At 49.1% G+C, this 22,544-nt stretch overlaps 1 long non-coding RNA gene across 4 annotated transcripts in view; it reads right to left on the reverse strand.

Annotated features, from left to right (window-relative positions):
• The window catches only part of LOC148422996 (uncharacterized), a 167,933-nt gene that overhangs the window by 134,581 nt on the left and 10,808 nt on the right, over window positions 1–22,544 (reverse strand). For all 4 annotated transcript variants that reach the window (XR_015865788.1, XR_015865789.1, XR_015865787.1 and 1 more), the window contains exon 4: window positions 22,121–22,197. This is a non-coding gene — a long non-coding RNA (uncharacterized LOC148422996). The remainder of the gene's footprint in view (window positions 1–22,120; window positions 22,198–22,544) is intronic.

The following is a 22,544-nucleotide window of genomic DNA, read 5'->3' on the forward strand; positions in this document are numbered from 1 at the left end:
TTGTGAAAAGGCATCGCAAATATGCAATCGCTACCTTGCTGAGTATAGCGTGTTAAATTGAGAAGAATTCTTAAGGGGCTCCGGCACACTTCCTTTACTTTGGCCTTTAAATTGGCCGCCCCCGACTTAAAGCGCGCGTCGGCGGCGGTCACGTTTGACACCGAGCGGCGAGATTTAGCGGCAGGAGGGCGCCGACACAAAGCCGAAGAGACGCCTCCCTTGGGCCCAGCCCGCGCGACTTGCAGCCCTTCTCCCGAGCCAATTACGGGCCACCTTTAGCCAAATGTTTGCTCATCGGAAAACCTTGTTACCCAAATCAGCTGGTGGGCCGGCCGCATACGCGTGCCCCGTCGGGGTTGAAGGCCACGCCACGCTGCGAGCTCCCTCTAATACAAATGAACTTCTGCCGATAGGTCCGCCTCTCGCCGCGGCGAACAAACGCCGACGCCTCTTCACGTAATGGCGAGCGGCGCGGCGCACAAGGGACGCGGGGAGACATAAAGGGCCGGCGACTCCGGATGGGGGCGGCTGCTTATCGGGCCGCCGGGATTAGCGCGGGTCCCCCCGCCGCCGAGTCACACGAGCGCCGTTACGAGCGCCATTGCTCTCACCTTTCATCGGCCGGCTTCGGCTAGCGGGATCATCAAATGAACGGCGGGGCGCCGCCGCCGGGGGAGGACGCCGTCTTCCGACGCTTGTCCTCAAGAGAACCGAAATGACACTGGGCTGGCGCTGGCCCTTTTGGACGTTATGCGCCCAAAATCTTTTGCTTTTTTTTCCTCATGAAGTTTTTACCATTTCGCAAAATGATACGATAATGGTGTCGGCCTACAAATTTAGGGCTCATTAAACATTGGAAATATTGTCAATTTTGTAACGCACTTCCGCCAATTTTTGCATGAATCCTTGCAACGGCAACCCGTGAGCAAGGTGCAATAGAAATGTTTGTGGTCGGATTCCAAAACCACCGGGAGGCGCTAGCGGACAACATAGCAAGCCATGACTTCAGCGAGCGGCTTAGCCTGACTCCCATAATGCAAAGCTTTGATCCGAGAACTAAATGTTGCGGGAAAGCTTTTATTATGCTGCAGAGAAGCGTTTTATTTCACGCAACGCATAACCTTATATCTGCATATTTACTGAATAGTTTTTCCTCTCACAAAATGAAAATTCTTCGAAACAAAATAGCCTTGGAATATATAGATGTGTAAATATAGATATGTACGGCAGGGACGATGCCACTGAACATTCTGAGGGGTTGAAAGATAAATATATATTTGTAATGGACAAAGGTACGAGCCTCTGATGTCAAGTCGGGCGACAATACGGCCAGCTCGGCGAAAAACCCCCGGACGAAGCGGTTGGCGAAGCCTCCCGCCATACATTTGAGAATACGGCAAATGATCGACAGCATCCATTCAGCGGGAGCATCGCCATCCGCGTCCGTCCCGTCTGGTCGCCGTCACCGCGAAGCGCTCGTGCCCGATCACTGTCAATAAATAAATCTGATAATTGTCAGCGCAGACAGCTGTTTGTGACAGCTTTGTTGTCTTGACTCGCTGCATCCTGTCATCGGCGGCGAGGAAACGCCGAGTCTTATGTACTCCGACTGCCATCCGGAGAGCGGGAGCATTTGCACATGAATCAATTGTCGGCATCGCTGTTCTCTGACAACTCCGCGACAGCTCGGAGATGCCCAACGTCTCGTTTTTTACAAAGTTTCCACGGATATATTTAGTTTTACTCATCGCGCGGGATTCAAGAAATCCGGAATATCAAGCCAGCGTTATAAAAACACCGGCGCAAATATCTTCACAATAATGCGGCGGAGCATAACAGGCAGAAAAGTAGATGAAACGTTCTCGGAAGAAAAAAAAAAAAAAGAATAATAACCAAAATAAATAAATAATCTCTTTCAACATCTACTTGAAAGTGAGCGTTCCCGATGGCGGTTCTCGTTGGCTTGACATTTGCTAAATCGGTCGGTGTCACTTTTGCCTACTCCACTTGAAAGCGCTCCCAACTTTGGCATTTGCCAACGTTCTGTCACTCAAGCGTTGAAGCGGAGAAACAAAAACTCGTGTAAAACAACCATCGTTATTCAACGAAGAAATATCCCGTGAGAGCTTTTGAAAACGCCGGTAAGGTAAATGGGTACGCGTGACTCATCGTACGTGAGTTTCTCTGACTCGGGAGGAGGCGAAGGAAAAAAAACACAAAACAAACATCAGACTCATTTTCTTCTGTTTTCAGATATGTATTTGTACCGCTGATTTTTTTCCGCGCGTCTCAACGCAATTCCAGTTTATCCCGTTCATGCCATTCCGATTTCATATTATTCCCATTATTCGTGTCCATTTTCCCACAATTGCCCATTTCCCACCCCCAAAAAGTGCCGTTAACTGACATTGGGAGATTTGACATTTCACATCCGTTGCTTTCCCATTTCACTTTCGCGACAGGAATAAAGATCGTTTGCCGTACATCTGCTTCCGGAGACTTGGACTCGTCGAGCAAATCGGAACGCAAGCAGAGCTTTGTTGAAAAACTTGCAAATCAAATCCAAGTGGGTCTATTCCATTGACGTCATTGCGCGTTTATTTTGAAGTTGGCCTACGTCGGGCCCCGGTGGCCCGTTCCGTTATGTCGTTGCGGCGGGCGCGGAGGAACTAAGGAAGATACGGGGAGAAACTAAGCGCCCCGAGCAAACCTCCGCTTGATCAATTAAGGATCAGTAGGCCCGCTGGCATCAAGTAGCGATCCTAGCTCAGGGTTAATAAGTTTGTGCCAACGGAGATGAACCCCAGTCAACCAAAAGCCGCCCGCGCGGGTCGGCGGCGGCGGCTCATTGATCCGCGTCGGCGAGACGGAACCCTGGCCGCTCGCTCGTCTTTTCGTGGTTCCGGGAGCCTATTGAAAGCCACGGTGTTCGTTGAGGCCGGAGACTTCCCCTCAACCGTTGTGCGCGCGTTTACGGCTTAATGGCCCTTAAGTGGCCCCGCCCTCCGAGCTTCCGCCGCAGGCTGGCAGCCTGCAAAGCTCCGGGGCTGATCAATTCAAATCACTGCAACGTTTAAAGGCCCGTCAATAAACGCTCCCCGGCCACTCCGAGCAACCTGTTGAAGCGCCGAGGGATTTGGCTCACGCGCGGCCCGACCCCCGACCCCGCCCCCGCCCCTGCGCAGACCGCGCCTCTAGGTGGCATAAATTCAATGGAAACATCGACTGACGTTGTTTTTGAGAGAAATGTCACACGCGGGATTGAAATTCGAGCCGTTTCGGCACGTCATGAATATGCTCATTTGAAAACAAATTCCATGACGCTGGAGGGCAAAAACGGCCGAGCAAATATTTGACCGAATGCGAACGCTCAGCATTTGGATTTTTGTACTAATCGTTAACCCGGGACACGGCGGCTCCGCGGTAAGAACGTCCGCCTCGCAGTTCAAGAACACAAGTTCGAACCCACCTGGCTCCGGCCTCCCCGTGTGGGGGTTGCGCGTTCTTCCCAAGCCCGCGTGGGTTCTCGCCAGCCGCCCGGGCTTCCTCCCACACACCAAAAACATGCACGGCAGGTGTATTGGACATGCTAAAACTGAAACACGGCGCGAGGCTTTTGAATTAAAGATCGCGCCCTGGAAAAGCCCACATCAATCTCATTAAAGGAGCACTCTTGACTTTTTCAGAGAATTCAAAGTTTGAAGTGGTCCGAAAAACATAAGTGTTTTATTTTCACGGTCTCGAAGCGTTTCCCGGACACGTTGGCAAACCACTAATCTGTTAGGATAAGGACGGACTGCAGCACGTTTTAAAGACGCGGCGTTGGGTCACCGCTGTAGGACGGGAACGCCACCGTAAACCCAGCTCCCCCTCTAAATTACGGAGGCGTCATAAAATCTAACATTAACGTTTACACACAGGGGGTATAAAGCGTTTACGGCAAATGATTAAAGTCCAGGCAGAGTTGAGAAGGATAAAAGCAACGGGAGGAAAGCGTTTTCACGTTTTACGGCCACCTTTCCGTTGTTACGGAGGAGATTGGAGTCCATGCTATAAATGGAGTCCCTCGGGAGGGAATCGGATGACGCCGGTTACTAAATCTTATGGAGAAACCATCTGCCGGCGCGACGGGAACGCCGACCGACCTCTGCCGACATTTATAACAGATCGGACCCCCGAAAAGCAGACTCCATGTCGGCCGGGTCAATCCCGGCGGTTTTTTTCGACGGGGTTCGACGATGCCTCGTGAGTGGAGTTTGGCTAACGCAACCTCCGCGACGTAAGATGTGCCGGTGTCTCAAATCTCCTATTAGGAGCGAGAAGCGCAAAAAGTTGGCGTTTAGCGCCGGGAGCAGTGCAAAGCGCTGGCCGGTGCGCACGCCGCGTAATTGACACTCCGGAGTCGCTGGTGGGCGGATAGGATGGCCGGCGGCGCGGGGTCGCGACCCCCACCGAGCAGACTCGCTCTCCCTGTCCTTAGCGGAGCGTGACACGGCCTTTCACGTGGGAATCACAGCTTGGGGCAATACCCAAACCAAAACGTCTGCGAGGCTTTGTGGGAAAATTCAATTTTGACTTGTATAATCCCTACACGTTTCCTCTAAAGTAAACTCCGATCCGGCGTTTATTATTTCAGACTTTTTTTTCCTTCTTTTTTGTCCAAAGAGAGGGAGCAGCTGTGTTTTGAGTGCTGCCTAGCAGGTCATACATTCGAGGTCGACTAAAAATAAATGAACTTGTAAAGTCTTGGAGCCATTGTTCTTGGAGAAAGATGTGGTTTCTGTTTGTTTGTTTGTTTCCTGGCCAAGTTATCGGGGGACCGATATTTGGGACCAGTATTTAATCTCAGTAAAAGTGAAAACATTAGTATCCAAATATATTGTAAATTACAACTCTCAATCTTGTTGAAATGTTTGGAAGCATGTTTTCATGCACTGGGAATTGGGCTGTATGCCTATGGCTACGTAGTAACGACATCCCTAACAACAGATACGGAGTTCGGAAGCACGGGGAAAGCGTCTTTCAAATCAAGTTTTCGATCAATGTATGGTTGAAACCTTGCTGGAAGACATCTGTATGCATTACAGAATACAAATATGACTTTTTAACTTATGAAATCCTTGCACGGTGATCTTTGTTATGGATAGGGAGCCAAGTTATTTTCCATCTAAGACATTTACTCATAATGGAACGAAAGGCAAAAGGCATTTGTAACTGATTGCTGATTTGGTTAATTGAAGACACTTTCAGAGTCTCATGCTATGGCGGACAACATTGAATGACGGCCCGCTCCCAAAACAACAGTTATCTGGGCTCTTGACTTGGATAGGATATTTCCGCAGACTACCTGCCCCCGACCCCTACTACCAAGTGCTTTTGAACTGATAAGCGAAAAGGACACGACAACCGTTTGCAGCGTGTGCCAGGATTTTCATTTTCCTGGACTTTAGCCATAGCTTTCATTTTAGGGCGTGGCCAAAAACTTTTTTTTTTTTTCCATCTCCCACATTTTCTTTGCTCATGTAACATGTTTCACGCTATTGAGGAGCGCTGCGCCGTGGCAAACACCGTCAGGCCTTGCCGTCTTGTCTTCCCATCAGTCAATAGTGTTGTATGTTTCCTGGACGGTTCGAGCTTGTTAAGTCAAAATTTCGTAGCCTAGTACTGCAGGTAATGACAATAAAAGGGTACCTAGAGCTGTAGCTCTAAAAACATCCCTTCCGGTACCCCTTGCTGTGGGGGGAGTAACTGCACCTACAAAACCTTACCCTAGCGGGAGGGTCGCCGCGCTCGGGATGCATTAAACCCTCCGTATTTTTTTTCAAAGTATGGATGACAACTTGCTGCCATTGACGCGCACGTATCACAAAACGTATCAACGATGCAAATATGACTTTTCAATTGCCGCAGCCTGACCTTTGATTGCCATGCATTAGAAGTTATTTATAAGACTTTGCATTCACCAGGGAGTTCTTTTGATTTGAAGAGCGCCTTCTTAATTGGCACCGACAGTCGAGTCGCATTAGCGCCGTCGTTTGCCTAAACATTCCCGATTTAGCAGCGTTTGACTGCAAAGGTGTTTAAAGTCTCCGCTTTGCCGCGCTAAACGTCTGAGCGGCGCTAATCAGTTTGCGCGCATCGCAAGTCGTGACTACCGAGCCGTACAATAGCCGCACCTCAAAGACGCCTCTCCTATGGAACGGCAGGGGGGCAGGCGGCTCGCTTTCCACTCGCCGCAAGTTTTGCCGGCTTATTACCGGAGGGGGGTCTTTGCCGCGTTCTCTGGCGTGTCCCATGGGTGTCTTTTCCAGCTGTAATGAGGCCTCCTAGACCAGAAAGCTCCCTTTAAAACAACGAGTAATGAGTCCTCGTTGGCACAGAATAAGGATTCGCGCTACTCGGAGGAGAGGGAAGGTCACCGAGAGGAGTTTTATTTTGGGAAAGCGTCTTGTTTCACAAGCAAACGCGGATCGAAGGGAAACACTACAAAGTCCTCGTTCGAGAAGCGATCGTCGCGGTCTGATGGCATTTCCAAACCTTTGATGCGCCGAGGTAGACTCGCGTTCTTATAGCTTCCGTTGGGAACGGTTGGCGGGGGAGCGACGCTTGGGGCGAAGCTATTCTCCTCGCCCGCCGCGCGCATCGCAGTGGACGTACGGAGAAAAGGGATTTTCCCGGGACGGACGAATCAAAGCCAAGGGCAAACACGCAGACAAGCGCGGCTGTAATCCAACGTAGGATAAAGTCGCGCATTTCATTCTGTCAAATATCATTACGGATGTTATGAGCTTTCCAAGGTCAGATTCAAATAGGATGTTTATAGGGAGTGCATAGCGAGTGCCGGCTACTATACGATACTCGAATGTAAAAACGGCCACGTGGAAAAGCCAATACAAACGCCGACATTTACAACGGAGACTCTTAAGCGGGGACATAGAACAATAGGTGGACATCAGAGACCTCGTGCGTACTTTAGCCCAGAGGTGCCCAACCTTTTTCGTGTTGACCCCCCTCCCATCACCCAAATAGAGGGCACGGCTCAAGCCTGGGAAAAAGAATCCCAGCACATGTGCCAATAAAAGGACACTGCAACTTATGAGCACTCTACATTAATGTTGTGGCGTAGCCGTATGTTATTTCGAAGGCAGGTATAATACGGTTTCGTGGTAGGAACCGCTACCCGGCGGTTCGGGAACCGAGCGTTAGCCGGCAAACGAGTCGTAGGCCACGGTCGACCTTCAGCAGAGGAGACCGAGTCCGGCGCTTGGCTAACCCGCGCTGGGGCGGGGAGGCCGGGCGCTGGCTGGCGGCCTGCCGTCATCCTTGTTTTCTAGTAATAGCGGCCCGGCCGCCCGCCTCTGTCACGCGTAGCGCCGTAATTGGCCCTGACAAGAGGGCAAATCATCAAGGCGGGCCCGATAAGCATTACAGCCCGATGACAGCGCGCAGAAGTGTATTAGCAACACTGTGACATATCGCATTACCGCAGTGAATACAATAAAGGAGATACTAAATGTTATGGCAGCTTGAATGAGCGTCCATTTCTCCGCCCTCCCGCTAGGCCCATTACGTCCCATTTCCCAGCGCTAATTTGTCGCGCGGATTTGCGTCACCTTGAGACAGACTAAATGGGCATTGGAGCCAACGTCGGGGTATGCCGCAGATAAGCCATTGATTCGCCGACTTTAAGGCCTTTCTTTGTCGCATCTTGACTGCGGTGCCGAAAAGATTATTAGCGTGCGTGCAGAAATGCTATGAACACTCCAACGCAGCCGTGCTTTTATTCCAGACTTGTCAAAGGTGTTTTTTTTTCATCATTTCAACAAGTTGAAGACAACTTACAAGTTTGGTATTTTAGTCAGAAACTTGAAGTCATAATTGGCATTTCGGGGGCCACATAAAAAGATGTGGCGGGTCAGCTTTGAAAGCGGTTGCCTTTCCTGATAACGCTTGACACTGAAAGATTATTCCTTTTTATTTATTTATTTATAAAACCACAGCGCTAACCTATTTTTGAAAAAAAAAAAAATGGCAAAGTTTTTGTGCAACGTCTATTTAAAAAAAAAATTCTTGTTTTTGAATAAAGGGACAAACATGTTTGTTAACATCTAATTTTAGGATTAATCAACTAATCGATAAAAAAAACAATTGCGAGTGGCATGACACCCTTCATGGAATGAGCTAGTAAACAAAAACAAAATCAATCAATACGGAATATATCGTACGGTTCAAAAAGTAGACGGCACGCTCTTTAAAATTGCGATTTTCTGGGTAAAGTTGCATGTATATTTTACAACAGCTTTTGAGGGACACAGAGAAAAGCGTGAATCAAGGCGTAAACGCTAAGCAATATTTGAAGCGGTGCGACGTTAAAACGGAACGGCGGCGCTCTGGCGTTTCGAGTCGGATTTTCCTCCCATTTGTGCGGCGGTTTCTCCCGGGCAGACGGCGGCAAATCCACTTGAGCCGGGCAGCGCCGAACGTGTAACGGGATCTCCGGGCTAGAGCGACAGGTCCTGAACCTGATAACGTGTACATGTTTTATAGCTGTTACATTATAAATTATTTCCACAGGCCACGGTCTTCTGGGAGAGTGCTTCTTGGGGGGCGGGCGGGCGGGCGGGCGAAGCCTCTCAGTTTCGCTTACTGGGAACATCTTTTAATGACGTTAAGAAATTTTGCGCTCTAGTGTTACAAATGCTATCTCGGAAATCTTAAACGCCTCCACGGTAAATACGAGGTTATGATATGACGCGCGGCGGGTGGATGGTACGGGGCAGCGGTGGGAACAATTACGCACATGAATGCCTGGCTTGCCGCCTAACGGCCTGTCTGCATTTCCTCTTGTAACTGTGAGCAATGGGCTTGAAAACAGCCGCCAACACGACCTACCCCTACCGTTTTTTGCGCGAGCACAACCGCTCGTTTCGCTATTCCTCGGATCGCTAATGAGGGCCGAAGGAAAGCCTGTGTCCTAACGCCTGGATTTTAGGCTTCACACCTGTGCCTATTGTACATTTGATTAGGTGCACTTACTGTATGGATTCGTGAGCTAACCACAAGCACGTGCTCGTGCCGTTTATGTGTTTCACAGGCGGTCCTCGAACGGGTTTATCAGAGGGGACTCTGATGGTATGTAAGATTTTAACTTTTTTTTTAACCCCCGGGTGTTGGGGGATTTTTCACGTACCCGGCCTTATCACCCGACACGTTGTTTTGCATTTAGTTCTTGGATGGAAGCCAAGTCCCACAATGCCGAGCAAGAACTTTGCAGTAGGGGGAGTCAGGCTAACCCGGTCAACGAAGCCCTTGAAAGGTGTGCGAATATGTCATAAGTTGTTCGCTGGCGTTCCCCGTTGGTTTTGGGGTATCGCTTTTGAAAAGATGAATCGTTCATTTAGTCATTTAGTTTTTAGCGCTGTTTGCGTTAGCCAAGTTTGTCTTGGTTTCAAGAAAAGAACTAACAGAGCGACCCAACGTTTGAGTCCAACCTCGTTCACACGCGCTGGCATTAAGACAGCATTTATTCTGTTAACAATTTTTCAAGCGGTTTATTTTTGAATATTCGGCTATATCTTACTTTGAAAATGTGTAGGCCCCGCTATTTTTCCCCTCTCCTTCTCCCTCTCGATCGGCTGTCTTGTTTCAAGTCCGATCACGTCCTATAGATGTCGCCCTATCACCCAATGGCCAAAAGGCCACTGACCGCAATTCAAAGGCGTCGCGTGTTCCGTCGTCCCCCCGTAGTACGGATGGTTTTTATCGGCGCCTGCCCATCCCATGTTTCAAGTTGTTGCTTCTCATCTGATTTGACCCAGAAAGGCTTTGACTTGGCTGAAGAAAAACATTTCACAGGGGCTCCATCATTCAAAGTAAAAGTTTCAAACCACCCTTACACTAAGAGTACACGGTAATGCGGCACTTTTTCAGGCACGCATCAAACTGGCCGTCCCATTTGCATGACGTCATAAAGTAATAAAAGCCAAGCGGCGTAATGTAATCCAAGCTCTGCCCTTCGCATTAGTCAACGTACGAGGAGGCGAAAACTAATGGGCCGATAAGATGACGGGACGCCGGAGGAATTATTTCATCACGCCTGGCGTTTTATTTAACTTTGCGCGACACTGTAATCTAGACAAAATAGAAAAGAGATAAGGAGAATTTCCTATCTAATACGGACGCCCGGGTAGTAATGAGCTGCCAGATATGATCCGAAAAAGCCGCAAAGGCTTCTTCTTACCGGACCCGCCGACGTTCCGTCCGGGCGCCCCGAGCCGGCCCGAGCCCGTTTCATTCCCAAAGACGCCGTCGGGGATTGGCCGACGGGCTTCGTCGATAACGCGGCGGCGGGGGGGGCTCGGAGACTCCCCCGGCCGTTTTTCGGCGCCGACTTGAGACGCGGCGGCTGGCTGACAGATATTCATGGCCAATGACAGTTTGCAAATATCTCAATCTAGCGAGAGCCACTCGGGGTGACAATGAGGAGCGCTGTGAAATTGGAGGAGTCAGCAGCCAGCGTCGATTTCATCGGGCCCTTTTCCCGACGAGGCGCGGCGGGCTGACAGCCCGAGGTGACGGGCGCATATGTCAAGACTCCCGCGGGCCCGTTGTCACCGCTCCTTTCTCTAATGAGAAGGTGCGGCCGACAGAGCAAAGAATGGCAGCCGAGCGCATCCGAGCGCGTCCCAAAGGTCTCCGGTCACATCCCGCTTGTCGCGATGGGGAGGGATGGAAATAAACAAACAGGCGGCTCGCTGCTGAGTCCCGCTAAAAGTGCCGGCAATGGCGCCGACCGCGACTGCTACCGATGACCGCCGTCTGCGAGGCTGCGCTTCAAGGGCCTGCCTGGAATTAGGCCGTTTTACGCTTCTGATACAAGAGGCGCTTTTTTTCCCCAAAATCGAAGGCCAAAAGCACGGCCGTGTCCTAGAAACGCCAAACGAAACATTTGTTAGCTGAGGTTGTTACGGCATCGTTTTCAATAAAAGACGCAGGCGGACCGAACCGACGTTCGAGTCCATCCTTGTGACGTCTCCGGAGTCTCAAAGTCTGAGCGCGCCGGTTAGAGAAGTATAGTTCCGAGTATTTAAGAGAAAATGAACTCGAGCCACCTTGCGAGAAAAAGGAAACATTTGCTTGGAGCGTGTTAGGCTGCATGTTAGGCTGCCGCTGACCACTCCCAATGCGGGGAAATCTCAAACACGCTTAACCTTACGCGCAACAAATGTATAATTTACGTATATGAAAGTAGGAAAATGGGATGGATTCTGTTTCGCTCTAGTTTTGACATCGTTGCCAAAGAGTGGACATGTCACATACCATAGAAAATGCCAGAATTTGACCCCAAAATGTCTTATTGACAGGCGCATTTTATATTTGGAGAATTACTGTGATTGATAAAAGTATGCTAACTAGAAGAGAGGACACAGCCATTCTTACGGAAACTGTTTTCCGCTTCATGTACCATGCCAAAACGTTGATGCGAACAGGGTTGCATGCATGTCGCGGGACACGCGTTCCGTGAATAATAATTATTCTTTGAAATATTTTGGATGTCGTTTGTTTCAAATTTGATGGATGGGAGCTAAAATGTCAAGTTCCGCTCCTGAATGAAAACCTGGAGTCTCCTCAAAGGGACTAACTTGCAGGAGAAGGTTTACCAAAGGAGATGGAGCTTGGCGCAACTAAGTGGGAAAATGTTTTGCGAAGGAAAGGGCCGATTCCGGCCTGGAACGAAGGGCGAGGCGAAGACCGAGACGCCGCCGGTCAACGGCTAGCGTGTGAGCGCGCTCGCCCGCGAGACTGCGTCCGTTCCAACGCGTTCTCCGCGTTTGAAACCCGCGTTGGCTTCTTTGCTCGGCGCAAGTGACACTTGCCTGAGTAAATATGAACCCAACACCCCCCTCCGAATGTCATTACGTTAAGTGCAGGCATATGTCGAATCGCAGACTCGGTGTCGCGCAATTGTTATTTGAGTCAACTCTGACCTTCGCAATGAGGTCTGGAACCAACCGATTTCATCTGCGGCAGCTGCCCAGATTTTTGTTTCCCCCCCCGAAAACTCGGCAAAAAAAACCCCCGAACCAAAGAGGCTCACGTTTCCGTCCGCTTGCATATGTCGGGACCTTTCTCAACACTTTGGGTTTCAAGCGGTATTATGTTGAAAGGCCTTTCATCGAGCGGGACGTCCAGTCTGTCACGCAAACACTGCGTGAGCGCGCTAGCGACTCTTTGCGCCCCTGAAAAATCTCGACACGTATCCTCATATCCCACACGGACATAGAAACGAGGGATGTCCCAATCACGTACCGTAATTCCTCAAATAAAAAAAGAATTGAACCGTGCGCAAAATGTTCGGACGGTGATAACGACATGAATTTAGCTTCGTATATTTTGCCAATAAAAAGCTATTCATAACTTGCAATGAATGGAAGATGAAGTGCTAAGTAACGATCGTAAACATGTCTTGTGTAAGGCATTTTACAAAACCTTGATTTCACAACTGAGCTCATTTTCCAATTGTGGAGTTTTCAAATGATTCATTCTAGCGTGAATATATATTTGTAAAAGCATGTTTACAATCCGTAACCGAGGGTCCTCGCTTCACAGTGCGACTGTTAAATCAACGAGTGAGAGGTTACAAAAGGTCTTCTGTTCCGTTTGATTGTTATTTCATTCACGTGTAATTGCGTTTTTCACGTTCTGTTTTTTTTTTTTTGGTCGGCGCGGCGTTGGTAATTTGGCCACGCGCTCCAAGGAATGCTCACGTTAGGATTATTGTGGCGAGCGCCAAGGTAATGGATGGATGAATACACGTGGAAACAATAATCCGTAGGAAAGTGACAAACGAGTAATCGCGTTTCATCAATTCCCGCCCGACGAGCGGCTTGAAGCAAGGTCAAAACGCGGCGGCGCCTCGCCCGCTTTGCGCCGGGCTCGACAAAAAAAAAAAAGAAAAAAATCTGATGTAAAGCACACCATTTCCGAGGGACTTGTGAGGTGATACTTTTTAATTGCTTCAGACAAATTTGTTTGGAGGCGGCGCTCGTCAAATTGAAAAAGATGAAAGTGCTTTGCGGTGGGTGAATGCGTCAAAACTCGCGTCCTTGGGGAGCGTCGCTAATGAGTGGCGGGCATGAAAGACTCCACTCCGACAGTTGTATTCATTTAAAAGAAGCCGCGGCCGCGCTCAACAAATTGCGCGGCGCTTTCGCGACGGCACGCTTTTATTTCCGGCGGCGGGGATGCGCCGTTCGCGCGGGCCCCGTCGGGAGTCCCGTCGGGCCCCGCGACGGCCAGTCTCTCTTTTCGCTCCGTGTTGCGAGCATAATTGGGGTGACGTGGAGAGAAATTAGCTCTGGGAGTCGGCGGAGACGAGCCGGCTCGCTTCCCTTGAGCAAGGCGCGCCAGATGTGAAAGCAAGATATATTGCTACGCTCCGCGGAATGAACTGAATTCCGCCTGATGGTTACCAATACTGCTAAACTTGTTCTTGCCACTTGCTGCCCTTAAAGGATAGGGGAGACATTGAGGCACCAAAGTAACAGTTTCTGGTAGTGGGGGCTGTAGGTGGAAGTCCATACACTATGAGTCCATGTAATCACTGCTACCTTCATTCCCAGGAACATGGTGACAGAGCACGTATTGTTCCATCCTGTGATTAGGTTGAGGTGCCTGTGATGAGGCAGTCGTGCCTGTGGTATCTCGGGTCGTAGCTCATGAATCATGTCCAGGAGAGAGAACGCATAACATCAACTAATTTCCTTGTTTTATTTTGCGCTTCATGTTCTGTCAGGTTTAGGCAACCTAGAACATTTCATCAACAATACCAAGAAGGAAGACAAGGAGCTTGAACTCTTTTTACCCGCGAGGAGAGCGGACAGAGATGCGCACCTATACAAATCCACTTTTAATGCTTGCACAATGAGCAGACGGTCCAACCAGCAGCCAAATGCGATGCTGCAGCCTCATTCGTGGCTTTCACGCGTCACACGAAAAGATTGCTTGCTCGCTTTCGACGAGGACGCTCGAATCCCCCCCGTCGTTTGTGTATGAGGACCTCCGGTCAAGCAAGCGCAGAAGGTCAGCGGACTCATACGTGAGCGGCGAGCACTTCTTCATCTCGCTGGGACAGGAAGTTAAAGACTTTTGTTCCACTTCTCACGCCGGCAATTATTTGCGCCTTTCCGCCGGCCTGGTGACACAGATGTGGCTCCGAGGGGGGGTTGATGGATAGGGCCGGACTGAATGAAGATGAACCTTTTCCTTCTGGCGAGGAGAAGGTGTTGACACTGCGCGCTCTTGGCTTCCTCCACTCCTCCTGGAGGGTGAAGTCATTTATCCTGATTTAGTGCAGAGAGGTACATCAGTACTTGCTCTTAGCGCCGGACAGAGACGGATACCGGGGCTCCGGCCGGCGCTACAACCGTCTGACGGATGCCGTTTGCGGCGCGGAATCAAGCGCTAAAATTTCCTCCGCTACATTTGTCACCGGCCTGGACCTTCCTTAACTTTTTACTTTCTACATTTTGAACGAAAAAAACACACCTACGGACAACCTGGAGCACAGGGCTCCAACTCAAATGACAGGAAAAAAAAAGAAAAAAAAAGTGGGCAACGCTTCCCACGCGTGTAATGGCGAGGACGTGGAGATGAGCGGCGGAGGAGGCAGGGGATACGTTAATTGAAAGTTAGGACCACTTTGCGGCCATTACGCAAGGATACCCGAGACGCGTTAATGCCGGCGAGTTAGGCGCCACCTGCTGTCGGCGGCTAATTGCGTTGGGCGCGCTCACGTCTGTCACGGAGCGAGCGGGTGTTCCCATCATGCTCTCCGTCCACTTACGGTGTATTAGCAGATGAGCTGACATTACGCGGGTGGCCACGGGGGAGCCGGAGCAGGCCCGCCACCTCAAAAGCCTGGATGGATCTCACGGGGTCGCCTATTCCGCTTCATCCTTAACCTTCGTGTACAATTGCAAATCCGAGGATGTTCTGCGCACTCGCCTGTACGCTATATATAGACGTTTCAGCTGCGCATGTAATTCTGCTATGTATTTGTTACCGTTTTTGATGGATTTTAACATATTATTCAATTAAGGGGTTTATGAGCATTATTGGGGGGCTTGGAACCGATTAAAAAGCACCTCTATTTCTGAAAGGTTCCGTGACCATTTTCTAAAGTGCCACTGCATTTGCATGAAAAGAAGCAAGCAGACCGAACCAAGGTCTGAATCCATACGTGTTCAAAACAGGGGCATTAAGATGAGATTTATTCAGCGTGAAGAATTCTTCAAGCGTTCCACTTTGTATTGTTTACTTACCTGTGTTATCTTATTTTGAAATATCTGCTTTAATCCGGGCTGCATTTCCCGTTTACCTTCGTCATTCAGCTCTTAACGGTGACTGACCCGACGGCGCTATATTTCCGTTTCCTGTTTTTACCCTCCTGAAAGCGACCGGCTGTCTCGCGTCACGTTTGTCCGACGGATGTCGCCCAATCGCGCAAACGTCATTGAGCGCAATTGAAACGCCTCGCTCGTTACGCCGTCAGCGTGAACCGAGCGTCGTTTATTTTCCAAAAGCGCATCCTGAGGAGGTTGTCGACGCCCGGCCTTTGGAAATCGGACGGACGGAGAACGGCGATTCCATGTTATTTTCCCATAGTCCCACGGGCAGCTTGTCAATGTGCCTGACTTTTAGCGGCTGAGGTCAGGTAGCTCCGCTCCACGCCCAAGAGTTTGTTTTTTTTCTCCGCCACGATGCTATCGAGCGGCCAAAAAAGAGCAAGCTGCGTTCGCTATTCATCCTCACTTCCGTATGCATGAGTGTCAGCCAGAGCAGGGTGGCGCGCAGATGACTCACCCAGGAGCCATACTGCGCTTCTGAGGAGCCCGCTAGGCCTTGCAAATGTATAATCTGATTGAGACCAGAGCGCGCTCCTATTTATTTTTAATTGTCCCACTTTAGCATTTAAGAGCTATTGATCCCCCTCCCGGAAAAGCATCGAGCGGACAGAATGACTATTGTGCTCCCTGCGTGGCGAAAGGTGCATCAAAGGACATTTGAATGTCAGGAGGACACATAGCGCTCGCGGGCTCCGTCGCTCCGTCGCAAAAGCCGGGGGCCCGTTTGATGGCTAGGCCGCCGATTTCATGCCGGAGCATTTCCTTTCAAAGTCTTAACGGCTGTTTCCGGCCTTGATTATAGTCCCGGCGACGACAACGGAGCGGATGGCGTCCCGATCCGGGTCGGCTCGAATCGTCTTCATCCGCAACGCGCTGCCATTGTGGTTGTGCAACACCCCCACAGACGCACGCTATTCAAAAGGCGCCTTCACCTGGATCAACATTTTGCTGTCGATTAAATGTTACTTACATCCCTTTTACCTCGTTAATTTGGCTGCAAGCCAAGTTCAAATGGATGTTTGATTTTAAGGCCAGTGAATGGCTTCACTTATTCGATGAATGCGTTTACGTGACCGTATATGGGACGCCCCTGCACTTTGGGGGGGGGTTATACTTGGGAAATGACGTTACTTCACCTCTTTACGGCGTGATTAATATGTCCGGCGGCTCTGCGTTCCTTCCAAAAATCCAGCGGAGAAAGACCTGCCTTCTTTTCCCAGCGCCCACAGATGTTTTGATTAGCAGCGAGTCGTATGCTGGTCAGATCCCGGGATTAATGATGGATAATTTGCCTAAGGTTGGCACGGCACGCCAGCGCTCTGCCAGACTTTAGATGCCATATGGGCAGAAGCAGCTGTTTTCATTACTCTCCCTTGCCCAGATGTGTCAAACAGGATGCGGACTTCAATGGCCACTCTTGCTGGCACTTGGTAGGGGGCTGCTTTCTACTAGCTGGGCGGCTAATTACTTTAATGTAGCCTAGGATGGAGGCCCTGTATTTTTTTTTTTTGGCTTGTTGTCTTTGAAAGGCCTTTTGCAAAGAGCCGAATGCCAGCTGTCACCTGCGCGCGCAATGAGAAGACGGATAGGTAGTCGGCGAGGACCTAATGAGGTCGCGCCGGGGGGGGGCGCCCCTTCGCGTGAACGGCGGGAAGGTCACGGCAAAAAACGCCGGCAGCACGTTAGAGTTCCTCTGTGAGTTTCGCGTCCGTCATTATCCCCGGTGGCTGAGAAACGGGAGGCGGCGGGGGTGGCGTGCCAAGACCACACGCGGGAGAAGCTGGCACGGGAACACACGGTGGCGAGGAGGACGCTGCCAGAATGTCAGCTGGGCCTTTATAGCCAGTCGCGCGCACCGCCCGACATGTGTCGGCCGTGTTCTCCGTCCCGCTGAGCGGCTCGCTTTTATTGTTCGCCGACAAGTCCGCAGATTTGTCACAAATGCTACTCGCGCCTTTTAGTTTTTTTTATAGTGTTGCTTCTGTGCAGGAAGAAACCCAGAAACCCAAGCGGTTAACACGTTTGCCTCAAACTTTTGCTCTAGAGCAGGCGTCCCCACCCAAGCTTTTTACCGCAAGCCAGTCCACGTTTGAGCTTTTTGTTGCGGGACGAGGGGGAGAGCGAGAATAGAAAGAGCACAACAAACACGAGGCTGAAATTCCAGGTCACAAAAGGAAATTCAGGATGCGGTTAAGGCATATTATAATGAGACGCGAGACACCAGCAAGAACATCAAAACCGGCGATGTCTATTAACGGCCACAAACCGTTCAAACCGTAGAACTAACAGACGAAAGGGTTATCGTACATAATTACATAAAAATACAACCAACCATTTTGGTCTATCACATCTGACGTTAGCGTCATTAGCACTTTAGCTAGTGGGCTGAATGACATCATACAGGAAGCACTTTGCAAGACTGCATACTAAACCCAAGTAAACTTACCGTCTAAAATGATCCAGAATTAAATATTATTGCTCCCATGAACTTGTAAATGGTGCCTAGATCAAATTCAAATGCACTTTGCAAAGTAGTTAAATGCGATTTTCAGATTGCTAATGCAGCAAACGCGAAAAAACAATAAAATAAAAATGCCGTTCCATTTTGGTTACGAGAGGATGCGCACGCCACTGTTTTTGCCCCTATTTTTAATTAGATTTTTGTGCATGTCACACAATCTTATGATATTTAGTGCAATCGTACCTTCACCACCGCATAGCTACGCGCAAAAGACAAATTGAGCACCCCTCCTTTAAAATTTCAAAATCAGCCAGGATAGTCTCCAATTCACCGTGACTCTAAAATAACAAAAAATAAAAAGACGGGTAGCTGTTTTCCTTTCTGGCAGCATGGAGGTGATTGACAAAGGTCAAACGAAACACGTTTCTCTTCAGCGGCACTGACACGCGTCAAATGATACAAATAATAGGTGGGTGCAATTCAATCAATTCCATCATGGCGGCGGCGAAGGCCATCAATAGCATTTCATTATGTTGAGACGCCATGTCTATATTTGCACTTAAACGCCGCCCGCCGGCCAGCGTCTTGCAAGCGACGACGGAGGGGTCAGCCGCTGCCTCCCCGCGCTTCCGTCGATAACGCGTCGCGCGCTCGCACCTGCACGTCCTCTGACGGCGTCGATGGGCCGTCACGTTCCCTGACGGAGGCGGAGCCTGATTGGGAGCGTCGGCTTCATCTGCCCGGGGGTGCCAAGATTGACTTACAAAATATGGGACGCCAATGTCATTCAAAATGGCCAAAATGCCAACAATTCAAAACTGCCAAAATGTTCAAAATTTCAGCTTTTTAACAGTGGAGGATTAATTGAATCCTTTTCTACTTTTTTTTTTTTTTTTTACTTTGAAAAATGCAACACGTTACGGACCAAATCACTGTCGGAATGGTAGCTATTTTGTGTATTTCTTGCACTGCCAATTTGACGACAACGTCCTGTTAATGAATAGGTGAAAATGTCTCCTTTTTTTTTTGTAATGATTAATTATTTAAATAATGATTCTTCTTTGTGATTTTGGGATGAATTGAAGGCATTCCAATTCACATGGGCATGGAAAATTGAATTGATATAAAAACGGCGCAAAGTCACCAGGGTTTTGTTCGGTTCGCAGCTGTCGGTTTTGCATCCGTATTGATCTTAATGTCAGGCTTCATCTTTGGGCGCCCAGGACAAGCAAAGAGAGCGTTTAGCGAATCAAACGCTATTTTCTTCTCTCTCTCTTTTTTTTTTTTTTGTTTTCCCTACTTTCCTCTCATCAGGCTTTGACTGACATTTTGCTCAAATTAGCAGCAACGCCTGAGGGAAGGTGCGTGTCAAACCTTTCAACTGTTATTATTCCGTACACAAGGGCCGCTGTTCCGCGTGGGCCAATGTATTATTCAAAGTGGTGTTTGTTCGCGGGAGCTTCCGCTACACTTTGCAATCCCCGTTCGCAACACTTCTCGGGGCCCCCGGGTGCTTTCTCCCACAGGAGCCTATTATCCGTCTTAGCATATGCAAAAAGCCGGTAGGATGGTGCGGCGCACTCACTTAGGGACTCGGCGGCCGCATTATCAGCTGCTAGCATGGCAGGGGGCACGTCTCATTTGGAAAAACTCTCCTGGCGCGTCCACAAAAGTCGCCTGGCGTTTGGAGCGGACGTGACAAGCGAGGAGATGCCACGACTTTCCGGTTCGCTCCCAACATTTCACGACAGCCGCAACCGAATTCCATTGAGATGGGACCCTTTCCTTTTGGTCTTTCTGTACGTAAGATAAATGACTTTTTTCGCGGGGTTTTCAACGTTTTGACGTCCCATCTTTCGACATACGAACAGGGATGGACATTTAGGACAGTTATTTGGCTAGTTGATTTCTAAGATTAACATAAATTAGGCACAACTTCAATGAAAGGTTTACCTATTTAGCGTGCACCACAATATAAGGCGCGTACAATAAAAGCTACAGTAGTGGCTGGGGTTGCGTTACGTATCCACTAAATGGAGCTGCGCCAAAGGGAATTTCAACAAAACAATTTAAAGATGAAGAATAAAGATGATGATGATAAAGATGAACAGGGAAAAAAAAACAATTATATCAAATATAAATCAATTATGTAACCGAATTACAAATGCTATTCATTGCAATACAAAACGTTAATTAGATGCAAATTAGTATTTACGCATATGCTAACGTATGCCAAAGAGAAATACCTGGCAAAAAGGAAAACGCTAGTGCTAAACGTATACAAGGCAGCACTACATAACGTACGAACATTAGCTAGCATGTTATCCACAGTCACAAGTTGTTGGATCAACAAACTCATTTTGGGCAATTTATCAGAAATGACAAATATTCTAACAAAGAATTGACAGTGACAGCTCTCAAGGGAAGCCACAACATCCTTCCTCACTACAAAATGCAATATCGACAGTGGCCAGAGGCGGCGCCAAAAAACCAAAAACAAAAAACAAAGATCAAGCCAAACAAAGCCCAAATGAATCAACTGTTAAAAGGATAAAGCAAATCAGTTCCAAAACGTCATTATTTCGTGCGCGGTACCAGTTGATCCACGGACCGGTACCGGGCAGTCGCGGAATTCTGATTCAAAGGGACCGCTCCGCTGAGCAGAACCGTGACCGTCGTCGACGTTTTTCATTGGCCAGACCAAACAGTTAGCGAAACGGTTTGAAAAGTGGCTTTGTAAAGTGTTTTTTCGTGTATTCCTGCTCCGCCGAATCAAACCGAACTTTGTTGGTCTTCACCTGCAACTGCAAATTAGATTTCCTTAATGAAATCGGGGCACACCCCCACCCCATTGCCTCGAGGCAGTGGGAAAAACGTCTGGGTATTTGCTTTTTTGGTTTGTACAGAGAATGAAAGGGTTTGTTCCCGACTCCCCCACTGCATTCGGACCGCTTCCTTTTTTGTGTGTGTGCGTTTAACTGTCCGCGCGAGCGCGCTTTCTTGCGCCGGCGTCGGCCCCTCGCCGGGAGAAGGCTTTGATGCGTCCCCGCCGCGCCACCCCCCGAGCCCCGATTGGCGGAGAACCGGCGGGGCCGTCGGGCCCCGACGTGGGAGCGGGACCAAAGGGGGGTGGATGAAAGCTGTCGGGGCGGCGAGGGGGCACCTGTACATAGAAGGCCGACCCGCGCGCCCGCTTCATCTTCAAGCGCGGGCCTTGACCGCGAGCTGAACTCGGGCGTCGGCCACCATCACACGGTCGCCGCGACCTCCCGCTCTGGCAATTTATTTTCCTCCCGTGGCACTCCACGTCCTCCTCTTTTTCCTCTTTTGTCCGTCCGCCTCTCGCGTGACAGGTGAACGTCTCGGTGAAAGGCAACGAAATGAGATTCTCGCCAGTTTTAAAATACGTACAATGCTCGACACAAGTCTGGGAAAAAATGAGCACTAAAGCGCAAGGCTATTCTGACTGGTCTGCGGGAATTGGATTAAGCGTAAAACCGTCCTCGGTGCCATTTGGACTTACCCAAAGGTCAAAGAAAAAGTGCGGCCCATTCTCTTGCTCTTCCCCCCCACTGAGATGTCTTGGCAATAAGCGTACTGTTTAAGCATGAATGTGTGTCTCTGTGCTCTTATTTCCTTTGATTCCCAAGAGAAAGGGGACTTTTAGTTCACAGCGACTGTATGTGCGGTCAAGGATGGCTGTGACGCTCCAATAAGATCACCAGGCCGGCTATTAGAACGCCTGCCGAATCTGGTACGAGGAAAGGGAGACCTATATATATTGACGTTCGTTAAACCCAGTGGGCCCCCTCCAAAGAGCAAGCCATTCGTGATCCCCATCACCGCGCCAACTACATATAGGATTATTATTTATGAAAATTGTGTCAGTATACCTACAACTGCATCTTTGTTAATATAAACTGAAAAAAAGCAATATAAATGAATTTTTCCACGTTATCGTGTAGAAGATACACCAATAGTTTGGCAGCAATGACAAAACTAAAGCAATAAATACATCATTGTAAACTCATTTCCATAAATTATACATTTGTTGTAGGTTAAATTAGGTGTGTTTCAGATTTCCCAATTTGTGACCGGACAGTCAACGCAGCACCAGTATAATTTGTTTTTCCTTTTCCTCGCGACGCAGTTCATTTTGCCAAAAATTCCCAAAGTTACGGACCGTCCGTGTTCCATGAAGGTTATGGTTGTGTGTAAAGACCTCAATGAATAAACGGGTGAAATGGAATACCTTTACTTGCTCGCCACTCTTGAATCAGCTGGAGACATCCCAATTTTGACACGATCCTCTCCGTTTTCGTAATATTCCTGCGGGTGAACAAGGATGGACTCAGACGTTGGTTTGCTCTGCGTGTTTTTTTGACTGAAAATAATGGAGTAACGACCTCAGCTAACATGAGGGGCCGTTAGCTGCAACGGGCACTAGCTGCTAACCGCCCTCTAGCTCCTACCATTACGGTAATTGTTGTAAGTAAGAATACAGCCAATATAAAAATGCACATCTGTGCATCAAAACTCGGCCGAGGGATCAAACTTCCGCGAAGGTTACCATTTATAGGATCCATACTTTTGGCCTTCATTTTTGGGGGGAAAGGTGAGTCTTATATTTGGGAAATGATGCTAAGTCGCCAGTGTGCCTAATGTAACTAATACGC

This window comes from Hippichthys cyanospilos, chromosome 6 (assembly GCF_059441005.1).
Source record: "Hippichthys cyanospilos isolate Australia breed blue-spotted pipefish chromosome 6, RoL_Hcya_1.0, whole genome shotgun sequence".
Lineage (NCBI taxonomy): Eukaryota > Metazoa > Chordata > Actinopteri > Syngnathiformes > Syngnathidae > Hippichthys > Hippichthys cyanospilos.